This window comes from Rhipicephalus sanguineus, unplaced genomic scaffold (genome assembly GCF_013339695.2).
Source record: "Rhipicephalus sanguineus isolate Rsan-2018 unplaced genomic scaffold, BIME_Rsan_1.4 Seq861, whole genome shotgun sequence".
In the NCBI taxonomy this organism is placed as follows: Eukaryota; Metazoa; Arthropoda; class Arachnida; order Ixodida; family Ixodidae; genus Rhipicephalus; species Rhipicephalus sanguineus.
The window spans coordinates 231-12,968 of record NW_023616156.1 but is presented as its reverse complement, the minus strand read 5'-3'; the positions used below and the strand labels follow the sequence as shown (position 1 = coordinate 12,968).

At 45.5% G+C, this 12,738-nt stretch overlaps 1 long non-coding RNA gene across 1 annotated transcript; it reads right to left on the bottom strand.

The window, feature by feature from the left end:
* Positions 1 to 7: 7 nt before the first annotated feature.
* Positions 8 to 12,429, bottom strand: LOC119378536 (uncharacterized). Its single transcript, XR_005181015.2, has 3 exons — positions 12,334 to 12,429; positions 5,593 to 5,634; positions 8 to 43 (listed from the first exon to the last, which is right to left on the bottom strand). It is a non-coding gene; the product is annotated as an uncharacterized LOC119378536 (long non-coding RNA).
* Positions 12,430 to 12,738: the final 309 nt, after the last annotated feature.

Genomic DNA, 12,738 nt, shown 5'->3' with positions numbered 1-12,738 from the left:
CCTCTTACCTCTTGAGCCAGTGCCGCTAGCTGTGCTCCGAAAGCTGAAAGACAACAGCAAAATTATGAGCATTCCCACTGTAGCAACACACGAGTTTCACAACCTACATTTTCGCTCCGAGTATTAGACTTAAGCCTGTTTCACATGCGAGCCACCATGTTTCACATGGTGGCTCGCAGACGCAGCTTTGGTTTACATGCAATGCCTCTGCACGACGTTGCGAAGTGTTATTTGAGGAGAGTACCCACTACTCGTGGGCTTCATTGCAAATATGCTTGTTTTGGTGCACATCCTTCATCAGCTTTCTACTTCAGTGCTTGACTTTCATACGTCTCATCTTTCAATGAAGTAAATATTCAGTATCTAAATATAATTTAAAGAACTTTCATATAGTCGCGTTTACTTCTGTTCTAGCTTTTTTTTTTAACAAAGGCCGTGTTGAGCACTCATAATTGTCCACACAAAAGCAAAAGACTTGTGTTGGTTTGTATGGTTTGAAGCTTGCGCAGTTCTTTCAATGGCTTCCTTCTTTGAATGCCACAAGGCGTTCGTGCGCCGTGCGGCACCGACTACAGTGGAACCTCGTTAATGCGTACCTGCCGGGAACGCCGCGTAACTACGCACTAAACGGTAGTACGCATTAACCACAAAGTAAAGATTTGCATCTCCTCGCGTACGGCATCGCCGCCAGCAATGAAATAAATACAGTGCCACAGCAAATATTGCCTAAAGTACCCATTGCAAAGCCTTTTCTTTCTTTTTGCCAAAGTGGAGAAAAGATTCTGGTACTCTCTCACGACCGTCCGATAGTGCCGATAGCGCGCGGTGGCGACGCCAATCAGCATTTCGGAACTATTACAGGGTCCGGTATACGCAGTGACCAACATAGCGACAGAACGGACAGTGTCGGCTTTCCGCGATATATGTGCGTGCGTCTGTACCACGATCTGCTCATAAACGAAAACTGACGCAGTTCCATTGAAACGCGGTACGGCTGCGTGGAGCCGATCGTCTCCTGGCTAGTTGCGTGCAGCGCGTCGCCTTCTCGGCTCACGCCGTCACTGCCGGGCCGTTTGCTGTACCGCACGCGCGCATTTGTCGTGGGAGTGTTCTTCGTAGCCACTTCGCTCCAGACCGTGCACAGATGCGGCGAGTAATTTGTTCGGTTAACGCGGCGATGACGAACTTCCTGCAAGCGATGCGCACTCCGCGACGCTGTAGCGGTCCTGGCAGCGAACGGCAGCGCGTTTGGGTGGTCGCCCAATAAAAGCGTGCAGTATGGTTGCAACAGCGCTACGCTTGCTGTACCATACGTGTGCGTTTAACGTGATAGCGTCAATGCAAAGGTTTCTCGTCGCCCGCGACCAGCAACGCTCATCTCCGCAACAGCGAGCTGCTTTCTTTTCTACAAAGCGGCGCGCGCTTGAACACGGCCCGCGCAACGAGGCGGCAGAGATCGGCGGCCCAGCGCGTTCAGGTTGTCGCCTATTAAAAGCGTGCAGTAGGCTTAAAGTGGTGCTGCGCCGCACGCGTGCCCGAGCAGATATCTGAAGATACTTATTGTGATAAGGTTGTCGGCGATAAGTCATGCTGGGCGTTCGTTCGGTGGCCGCCGCCTCACCTTCGTTCTTTCTCGCTTACCCGCAAAAGCATCGCCGCAATCGCGCGGAAGTCGGAATCAGTGATCGACCGATCTACGCACTTCTCGAAAAGACGGAAAACCTTTGGCGGCACATTGTGGCGTCTGGAAGTTCAGCGGCGCAGTAAAATTTTATGGCACAAAACGTTATCGCGGTACGCAGGGTACGCACTAACCGGTAGGCGTAGGGCGAAGTACTACGGCTTAAGCGGTCAGCGAATGCATTGGGCTCTATGGGGACTCGGTCGGGGATTCGTCGCAACTACGTTTTAACCGTTAGTACGCTTAAAGCGGGTACGTATTAACGAGGTTGACTGTACCAGCAAATTTTGAAGGAGCTCCAGTCTCTCTCGTCTATGGGCATTCCAGTAAAAAGGCGGTGGCATTTGTTGTGGTCGGGGTATGTGACCATATAACGAAAGAACACAGCCAACTATACGAACGAGCTGGTTCGGGGTAGTAAGCAAGAAAAAGCAGCAACATGTGCTGCAAATGAAAAGTACGAAGCGCTGTAGGAATGGAAGCGCCGTCGAGAACAACAAAAGTAAAATAACGGCACTTCTACACTGCATGTGAAGTGCAGTTCATTGCAGCGGGTGTCTGCTAGGAAAACGAGTTCCTCCTGGTCAGCGCGCACTCTCTATTTTTACTTCTGCAATCACGGGCTCCCCGCGTCACTGCTCCACAATTTGCAGCCGCGAGCGAATTTTTTCCTACTCCGGCAATCTCAATTGCAGCGGTGTGCAGACGTACCACTCTTGGAGCAAAACCACTCATGTGAAACAGGCTTTACATGAACAGGTAAAGCAAACGCCTACATGGCAATAATAAGCTAAGTATGGCACTTCATTATTCTAAGGCTGCGGGCAGCCACTGGACTGCAAGTAGGCATACACTGAACAAAAATACAATTTCAGAAGAGCTTCAGTTTATTTTCTCACACTTAAGTAAAAGGAGGGGGGAGGCGGGTGTCATTGTGCAGTTGCATGACGTTCCGATAACAGAATCAAATCTGCTTGTATTTGGCAAGTGGCGTCCTGTCCTCACTATAGCACAGAAATTCACTGGGAGAGCTTGCACAAGGTCCCCATTCAATGACCTCGCAGCACACACTCCTCAAAGTACCTTACAAGCACTAGACTTCGTCATTATGTAGCAACACAGGTCACTGAGGCAATTTCAATTTTTGAAGAGTTACCAATGTTCCCTCAAACTGGAATCTGCATGTCACTGCTTTACAGATCATCAATATGGTCGTCTGCATCGTTATCCTGCACTGTAGCCAGCAGTTCAAGTACTGACCTAACGCCGGCAACACATCCTCGAGAGAAACAGCAATGAAATGTCCTTCCCTTCACTGCCTTCCATGCATCAGCAAGAACTTGCATGGCTGCCAGCAAATCAATGTTGCATTTTTTGGCACCACTGAAGCGCAGCACCATGCACGCAGTCAGCACGAGCAGTTTTAACACCTTTAGGATCTTGACGCCCCCGACTAATGAACTGGAGAACACTCAAGGCATTCGGGTGCAGAAATTCCCAAATGCCTCCAAATCATGGATGAAGCCATGGGCACCACAGTTAGCCTTCAAATAGCTGTTGTGTAATCCATGCTTTGAAGTTGGCTTCATGCCACATGGGTAACTTCTTTTGCCTTTAAAAGCATCTTAGGCTTTTCCACTTTCCAATAACCAAAATGAGATCTTCCAATCTGCACATGTTCATGTGTGCAACAAGATCATGCTTACCTTACTGCATTTCCCATCGCGGCAAGAACATCCAGATACACTAGGAGTCTTCTCTGGCAGAGGCTTGTAGAATAACCCGGTCTCGTAAAATATTAAAATAGTCGCCTAGTAATGGCTGCGCAATGTTTGCAGCCTTCCGAAGCAGTAATCAACAATCAACGTCTTGTACACACCACCACTTTTGCCACAGATCTCAAAATGAAGGTCATACCTCAAACTTGCAGAGCCAGCCGTCGCTGACCTTGAAACTTTCAATTCCCATTCACAGCAGAATATCTTTTGCTCCAGTAACTTGCCACAGATGGAAATGAGCTTGGTAACCATAATGCTCAGCCAGATATACAAAGTTTAGTCGAAATGACGGAAGCTTCTCTGGGCCACAGCAGATTTCTGACCTCTCAGAGAACCTTAGCCGTATTGACACAGTTCAAGATAATCGGTTTCACTATGCCACATTACCTGGCTACTTCTAACAGACTGGCAGTGCTGTGCAACCTGTTTGACACCAGCCTCCTAATCGCCTTGTACTTACAGCCCTTAGCGTACCAACGCACTGCTAAAGTTCATCGGAGTAGGCTTTGAAGGGGGGACATGGGTCTTTAGACCAAAAAAAGTCATCAAAAATTATTTTCAAAAATAGCATTTTTGGAAACTGCATTTATTACTCTCCTTATCTGCCAAGTTTCATGTCTCTGAGGTTAATATTTCAGCTGTAACATCAATTTCAAAATATGTAGAATACCCGATTTTTTTGCCTGTGTGGATGCTAAAACAACATATTCAATGATGCCATGCTTGCATTTTGCTGCCTTGAGGGTCTACCAATTGTAGCCAACTACTGTTTTGCAAGTGTGCATGTGCACACACATTTGTGCTGCTCCACAACGAAATGTCACATTTGTTTTCTTCATTCTTCTCAAAATACTAATTTTGTACACCCAGCAAGACATTACTGTGATATCAGTGGCTATCACAGACAACAAAAATTCTTTTTGTGGCATGAAGCTAAGGGTTTGGAGCACACAACATAGCAAGCAAATTTTGTGGCACTACTGCATGGCCATGTTCAAAACAATAGTTTAATGTACTGTAAAGTAAGGAATAATGATGCAATTATAAAAGTGATTCCTTTGTTGTGAGCCTTGTGCTTTCCCCTGTTGATGCATGTCATTTGGATATTTCTGTGAGGTGGTTATTTGTCTACTGTAGTAAGAAGAAAAGATAGTCTTCTCAATTATATAATGAAATAATGAACCCAGAGAAAAATAAGTGCCTCTTTAGAATCGAAAGAAGAAACTAAACAATCATGCCAATTCTTAAAATTTGATTCAAAAACAACTAAGGAGAGCTTTAAAACACATGTCCACCCTTAAGGCCAGGCGCAGCAACAACTTCTTACGCAAAATTTCGTTAACATTCAATGACGAACACGGAATTGCAGCTGATGCAGCATGTAACACTGGTGCACGCAGCAGCAGGTATAGTAACTGGCAATTACCGGAACTGGAAAAATGATTGCAATGCAAATTGCCTATGAGCCAGAAAGATTCAAATGAAATACAGAAGTCCACCATCTAAGAAGCCCTAACTTCAAATTAGGTGCAAGTTCTGGCCAAGATGGAGGTGGCAAAAAAGTTCGACATTCTGAAGACCACGTTCTCGCAGATTTCCATGGCACATACGTATCAAAGCAAATGTGCGCAACACCATATGAAGAACTGGAAAAGTTTATGCGCATGTGAATTTTCCAATAGCAAAAGCCCTGCAAATGGTGCATAAGTCACTAAGACATTTGCAGCGACAGGCAACAGCTGCGCAGGAATTTCTGCCGAGATTTGAGCTGCAAGATGTCAACGTTGACGAGATTGGCCTTTTTACAAGGAGCTTCTACCAAACACTGCTTTCAAAGGCAAGGCATGTATCAGAGGATGATGCTATTTCAGAGGATGACACGTACCTCGAGTGTTAACCAAACCATAATTCATTGTGTTTACTTCTGTACACTCAGTTAGCAAGGGTTGGTGCAATTTCAATAAAGTTGCACTTTGAAATATGCATACATTTCTTAAATCTACTCTTCATTACGCTACATTTAAGAGTCCACTGTATCATATTGTTGCAAATTACTCCTTGACATAGATATACGTATTTTCACAATCGCTATGTCTGGCACAGACTAACAAAAAAAGTGACGGGCTAACTTACGGTCATTCACGGCGGCCAGTTTCTTGGCGTCTGGTGAGCCATCTTAAAGAAAAGAAAGAGGGAAAAATGTTCACAAATGTGCATATATGCTGTCCAAAGACAAGCTACACCAGAGACTACCTCTACCATATGAAAAGAAATACCTTGCTTTGTTGGAGCATCCATTTTAAACCCTTCCACAAGCCAAAAGCCCTCGGGGTTTTATGCAAGGATGCACAAGCATGCTTTTGCACTGTTTTACACCCTCCAGTTATTAAAAACCACTGGAGGGCTCTAGCCAGTGCACTGAACCGGGATAATGCAAGGACTTTAATCAAATTATTTTCATGCTCCAATCAGTAGTCAAATTGCACACCACCCACATTACACTTGAACCAGCAAGTGAAAATTAAATTCAAGGGTTTATCACTCCAAATGGAGACACCTATCAGAGACAGTGCTTTGGGCCACAATCTTGTATACATTCTATCATAGAATGTTCGTTGTCATATTTGAGCCTCAACCAATTGCGCTCAGCAAGGATGAACTTCTGTATATCAGCAACCTCATGCTTAGCAGCAGCACAAGCCAGTGAGCCACAGCACAGTTCAAAAAATCTGTTAGTAACGAGATATGGATGATGATGGAATACAATTAAGAGAAAGGAATCGTGATATGCTCGCACAGCATTCAGTGTCTTCAGCAGAGGTTGGAGCTTAAGCTGCATTTCTGACAGTAATGCCAGCTACCAAAATTCAGCACTTTTTGAAGATGTGCTATCTTTCTTACAAATGTATGCCTGCCACATGATGCCATCTCGCCTGGAGCTCACTAAGAGGAGGAATGGTTACTACACTGTTCTATGTTTGCACATGTTCTGCCACTATCATGGACAATCTGGAGGGAAAAACACGACACTTAAAATTTGAAAATCGGCCAGAAACGCATCTTCGAACTCGTTTTGCATTCCCGGGGGCCTTTTGCAGTGATCCTTGAATTTGCGCTTCAGCTGCGTGAGCATCGACGATACCGCCAACATGGTGGGATAAACACCGTTGGTGAGGCCTATTGCACTCCTCTGTTGCTATCCACAACAAGGAGTACACAAGGCCTCCCCTGACAAGGTGGGCAATGTCAACAGCGGCCGCATGGCAACAGACGATATGATCGGTGCCAGTGTGACCCCGTGAGAAGGCCACACTGACTCATCAGTCGCAGCAATGACATGGAAGACTGCCTTTTGCGAAGGAAAGTGGTGAAGCAATGACACCAGTGTGAGATCAGTGCACCCTTTCCATGATCATACACAGACTGTACGAGCTCGTTCCTACACAATTTTGTGATGTGAAATGTAACAAGCAAGCTTGGACAGTGAGATGTCGATACTACAGCGTTGCAGTGAAGCTGGCTGATATCCAGCTTATGCCCCTAACGCATGATCTCAAATTTTTATTGGCATTTTCCCAATTTGAACAGTCTTGAAATATTTTCAGATTTCTAAAAAAAAAAATTTTGACACTTGCCATAGTGGAAAAAAATAGCTGCTAATCTACTTAAGCTGTCCGCATTGTTTCTTCACCAGAAAGGTAAAAGCATGCAGTATGCAATTTGCCCATTCTGAATAGCAAAATTCTTATTAAATTCTTGTTTAAATGGGTCACATGTTGCAAGTGAAGATGGCTTTTTTTCTATCAGCTTTGATGAGCTGTAACTCTAACTTGGCCAAGTACATCTATTTATACCTTAAACATTCATAGTTCCAGTACTCTAGCTCTTAACACAGAACCCAGCTTACACAATTGCTTTACATCAAATTGGAAATTACTTGCCCTATTAGAAGAGTAATCCTATTTTTAGAATTTGCACATCAAAAGACACTAACCGTGAAAGTTTCGTTTAGATCTAGCCATCGAAAAAGTTGATTTTCAAGTGTAGGATCTCCCATTCAGGTGGGTCACCACCTTCAAAATTACAATTATACTTTTGGCTTTTCTTTTGAATATTCTGCTAAATAACTTCTTTTGCTAAATATTCTTGAATAGCCAGGGAACTTGAAAATGGTAAATACTGAAAAATCGTTTATTACAAAAAAGATGCATTTTCGAAGATGGTGACCTGCCTTAACTGAGCATTAGTTTGGACTGTGTGCAGAAGCCCTTGATGGTGAAAAAGCTCATCACCAAACTAGTAATGCAACAGGTACACCATGGATCTATCTCACTTACCAGACATCATGCGTTAAGTGTGCTGCCTTTAGTGCTGTGAAATGGTAATTTACTAATACAAAAACAAAATCAATTCTCTCTTTAGTGCAGAGCTTGTGGAATTTCTAATACTCAAGGAACAAAGGTACACAGTAGTGCTTCAAGCACGAGAGATCCTACAAGCTACAGCACAGTAGCACTTTCAACCAGTAGGGCCATGTTCAGAAAGCACTGCTGTGTTTACACAAAATGTGTGAAGATTGAAGTGCTTACACAGGTGTAAGCATTTCAAACGTGTGTGAAGATTGAAGCACATACACAGGTGTAACAAACAAGAACATAAAATAATGCTATTAATACCTGGTAACCAAGGCAAACAATTAGTGCTCAATAGCGTCCAGACTACAAATATTTCAGCAAAGGAGAGCACACCTACTTGCAACAGCCCTAGAAACCATCACCTACTAGTACAAGCATGATAAAACACTGCAAACAAACAGCACCCAAATATTGCAGAAATGCATGACATGTAAATGTTCCTGAAACATTGTGCCTGAGTACAGCACTATTTGTTCTCTGCTCAAGACGGGAAAGAGTTGAAAACAGACAGAACTATTCAAGAAGTTGGAACCAGAACTGCGAAAGCTATACAATAGCAAACACAGCTCCAGCACACTATCCTAATTCAGCTAACCTTCCACAGCACTAAAGGTATGACCACAAAGACTGGGCCGGCCGCTCAGTGCCAGTAATAAGCGGGCGAACTTGTGTGTAATATTATGGCCAAAGGCCTACTTTAAATTTAGGTACACTACCTGTCTCACTACCAGCTTTAACAGCCCTTCCCACACCAGTGAACAAGACATGTCAGTTGTAGCCCCTGTTTTTTCACATGCCTTGAACACATGCACAAAAATCAAGAAGCTGGAAAGAAGCCACTGAAGTAGTAGCCTTTGAACAGGTTATAATCATTTCTTTATATCCATTAACGAAGGAGGGGACTGCGGGTAAAAGTCGCTTTTGACACAAGCAAGTTGACATAGGCCCACAAGCCACCCCAGGGGTTATCTCCCTGACTAACCAATACATTTAGAGGTGGCTGCAAAACAGAATGGGATATTGTATCCTCGAGCATGTGAAACTTGCTACATCAACATACTTCCAGTAATCACTGTACTATCGGCGTCAAATGAAACACGAACAGCGGAGCACATGCCACAAGCATTAGCGACTGTATAGTGCACGCCATCCAGTCATCACGATTCAAAGGCGCACACATCCGGTGTGGCAGCACTGCACGATTGCCCTATGGGAGACCAGCGCTGGATAGGTGGCGCGCCGAAAAAGTGCGCCTGGCGGGGAGTCGCGACAAAACTCAGCCGCTCGCATGGCCTCCGCGCCGCCGGCTAATCTCGGAGGCCATGCCGCTCGCGCTGAGACGACCGGCCGCACTGTACCGCGGTGAGCGCTCGCGCGTGCACCGTCCCCGTGCTTCATTTTGGTGCGAACAGCTCGAGCAGCCATTGCGCCAGTAATACTGCTCTATGGTTTAGAAAAAAATAACTTTGTCTGGAGGTACTTTCTCAAGAAAGCACTGGAAAACGGAGAGAAGCCCTGCAAAGCAGACTACGTCTGTGCATACGGCGTTGAAGAGACAGTGGTGTGCCGTGGTGGCGACTCCGTCGTCAACATTTTCTGGTTGCGTCCTGGGATTTGTGTCAAGCTAGTGCAGGCTCACAAGCCTCCATTGATAATATATACGTGCTGCGTCGATACCAGCTGCCCACTACTGCAGTAAAAAGAGGCAAGGAGTGGGTGCGTCAACGTTTTTCTGCCGTGGTATATGTATGCCCATCCCGCGGTATTATGCACGCGGCGTTGATCAAGCAAACCACCGTGCTAGCGTAGCATGTACGGTGTCGCGCTGTTATGCTCGAGAGCGCGGATAGATTCCCGGCCACGGTGGCCGCATTTCGATGGGGTTGAAATACAAAGAACACCCGCATACTGAGATTTATGTGCTCATTAAAGAACCCGAAGCGGTCAAAATAATCCTGATTCCCACACTACGGCGTTCCTCATAATCATACCTTGTTTGGCACGTAAAACGCCAGCAATTGTCGATGTTGATCAACACGTTTGTTCTAGCAGACACAGGCAAGCGAAAAAACTAACACAGTACGTTAGGCGAATTAAACGGCGAGTAAAAATCCAAGACATTTGACCATTTTCTAGCGAGGCATAAATTGCGATGTCACTTCGCCACAGCAGCCAATGCACAAAGAAGCTTTACCGCATCGGCTGACTCCAGAAAGCTAAGCTTCGACTAGTCCACTGCTTTGTTCGTGACAACTCTGTCTGTGGCACAAGTGCCGTTCAACGGAGGCATCCATCGCGTGCGTATTCCTCATAACAGTTCAGCGGCTTCGGTGAACGTGCCCCCGTACGCATCTCGTAGACAGACAGCTTTCCTTCTGCGTAACTGTGTGCAAATAATGTAGTCTACCTGCCTATTGTGTCATATTCACATCACGCGGTGGCATCAGAAGGAGCCTGGTGGGGGTCAGATGAAAGATTGTTACATATGCCGCATGCTGCATTAATATGTATGTTTTATTTACGACAAAACACCGATTAAATTCTGCTCGATCGCCCCGGTTTCCACTGGTGGCCCTCACTATCGATAAATCTAGCAGACGCGCAATTTGGTTTAGAAACCAGCCCGACGCCACTAGACAGGCGAGCAAGAGCAGAACATACTGTGCTCGCCTGACTGCCCAGATGCAACGCCGCATCCGTTCCTGCTTATATGTGTTAGAAGCAAAAGCATAGAAGAATATGTCCTCCGTCATTTGTACGTATTGTGGCACTTGAATGCGCAACAGTACCGCCAGCATCCTTTAGTTTTGTTTCGGCGATACGCGCTCGCATCGCCTCAACCAGTCGCCACTCTCGTCCGCGGGAGCGGCTGGAGTATGCGCGCTTTGACCGCCAGGGCGGCACTGCCCACACCGCGGAAACTCCAGCGCTGGTTCCCTATAGTGCAATATTTTGCTTCTGTTCAAGTTCCGATATTTGAAAGGAAAAAATAATATATAAGTGAACAAAAAAAGTGAAACGGCCAAAAGCGCCAGGTACGCCCACGCCGGCCGCCTTTATCACCATATCAGAACTAGAACACAAAAAATCGCACAATAAGGGGATCGAAAGTGCTGCCAAACCGGATGTGCGCGCCTGGCAGTGACTGGACGGCGCGGTAAACCTTTGCTAATGCTTGGGCCACACACTCCACTGTTAGCGTTTCATTTGACACCGACTGTGATATTCTTTATTGGAGCACTGGAACCAACATCTCTTCCGTTGTATACTGCGATAAGGGGAAACACCCAAAACCAATTACATGTTTGCAATCAGTGCAAAAAGAAAATTTTTATTCAGTAAACTTCAAAAATATAAATAAGTTCGAAGATGCACGTTATGAGGTAAAAGGTTTCGTAGAGATCTAATGGGAGGCCTCAGCCCAAACCTGTTTCTACAAGGAAACTTGTCTTTGTCAGGCCCTGACGAAGAGAAGTTGCCTTGCATAGCTCCAGGGTGAGCAATCCATATTTGCAGTTTTAATTCGGTGCCTTTAGTTCTGTATTACAATCACAAATTACTGCTAGTACAGGGTAGCACATTGCCTGAAAATCGCTGTGCAATTTTGCTGCACTGATACATGCACTGCAATATGCACAATACACGCCCTGAAGTGACGAAATGAGTGATTATATGCATGGTAGACACCACTTGCTTCTTGCTACAGCTGTGCCGCACAAGGAAGCAAAAATAATTTTCTGTACGCCATTTTACGATTGTGATTTGCATTTTTTGCCAGACTCCTAAACACTTCCACGCATTCCAGGAACAAGTTTTTCAGGCTCACTTGATCACAATTGCAACAACCAGGCAGCAGCAAACGAAATGCTACACATAGAAAAATCGCCGCTGTGGTGTGCTTATGCAAGCACGGGCGCTAAGACACCACACAAAACTGAATAAAGCACTATACAAAAAACAACACATTCCACCCCAAATTCCCACCGCACACCTGCAATACCTAACTAGCCACACAAACAAATGCTTCAGCTTAAACAGGCAGCAGTGGAAACATCAACCGGGTGTGTGCAGAGAAACAATGCGCACAGTGGATCAAACAGCATGGAATTAATTTGATAAGGTCATACGCAAGCCTTTATTTCTCCAGATAGGTTGGGCCATCTGCTCATGTCACCAAATGACGATCGACTACCCGACTTGTTTTTTTTTATTTGGTACGACAGGCTTGATCGGGTGCATTTTAAGGTTTCAATATTCACCTTTACAACTTTTTGTCCCATTTTTAAAGGCGAGTAAAAGCACGAATGCTTGGACGCCGCGCTGTGCCAGCGGCGCCCGCCGGCAAACAAAGGCTGCCACGTGGCACGAGCCGGTACCGGCGTCCAGGCAGCCATGTTGACTTGTTGAACAACGGACAAAACGGTCATTACTCAAACAGCGCGGAGTCAACGTAAATTACCATTCCTGTCCATGCTATCCTCTAGAGGCCGCTTGGTTCCACCGCCAGGTATAGCGCCCGCTTCGGAATTTGATGGGGGGTTAATCTTTGCAGCGATCTGCACAGAAAAGCCAGGCATCGCCAGTCATCAGAATGGCCAAGAATCGGCAACAGCGAACAGGTCATGGCGCGGCCGCGCTATGCGATTAAGCAATCAAGCCATTTTAGACTGCGCCCGATCTCAAAAAAAAAAAAAAAAAAAGGAATATCGCATACGCAGACAGGCGACTGCTGCTCCACAGGTTACAAAAAAAAAAAAAAGTTCAGGAATGCAGAAAAGTGATCCACTAACGCGTTACATTATTCATACTAAAGTTATACTTTTCGAATCGCAAAACATGTTAATCATCAATGGTCCACGGCGTT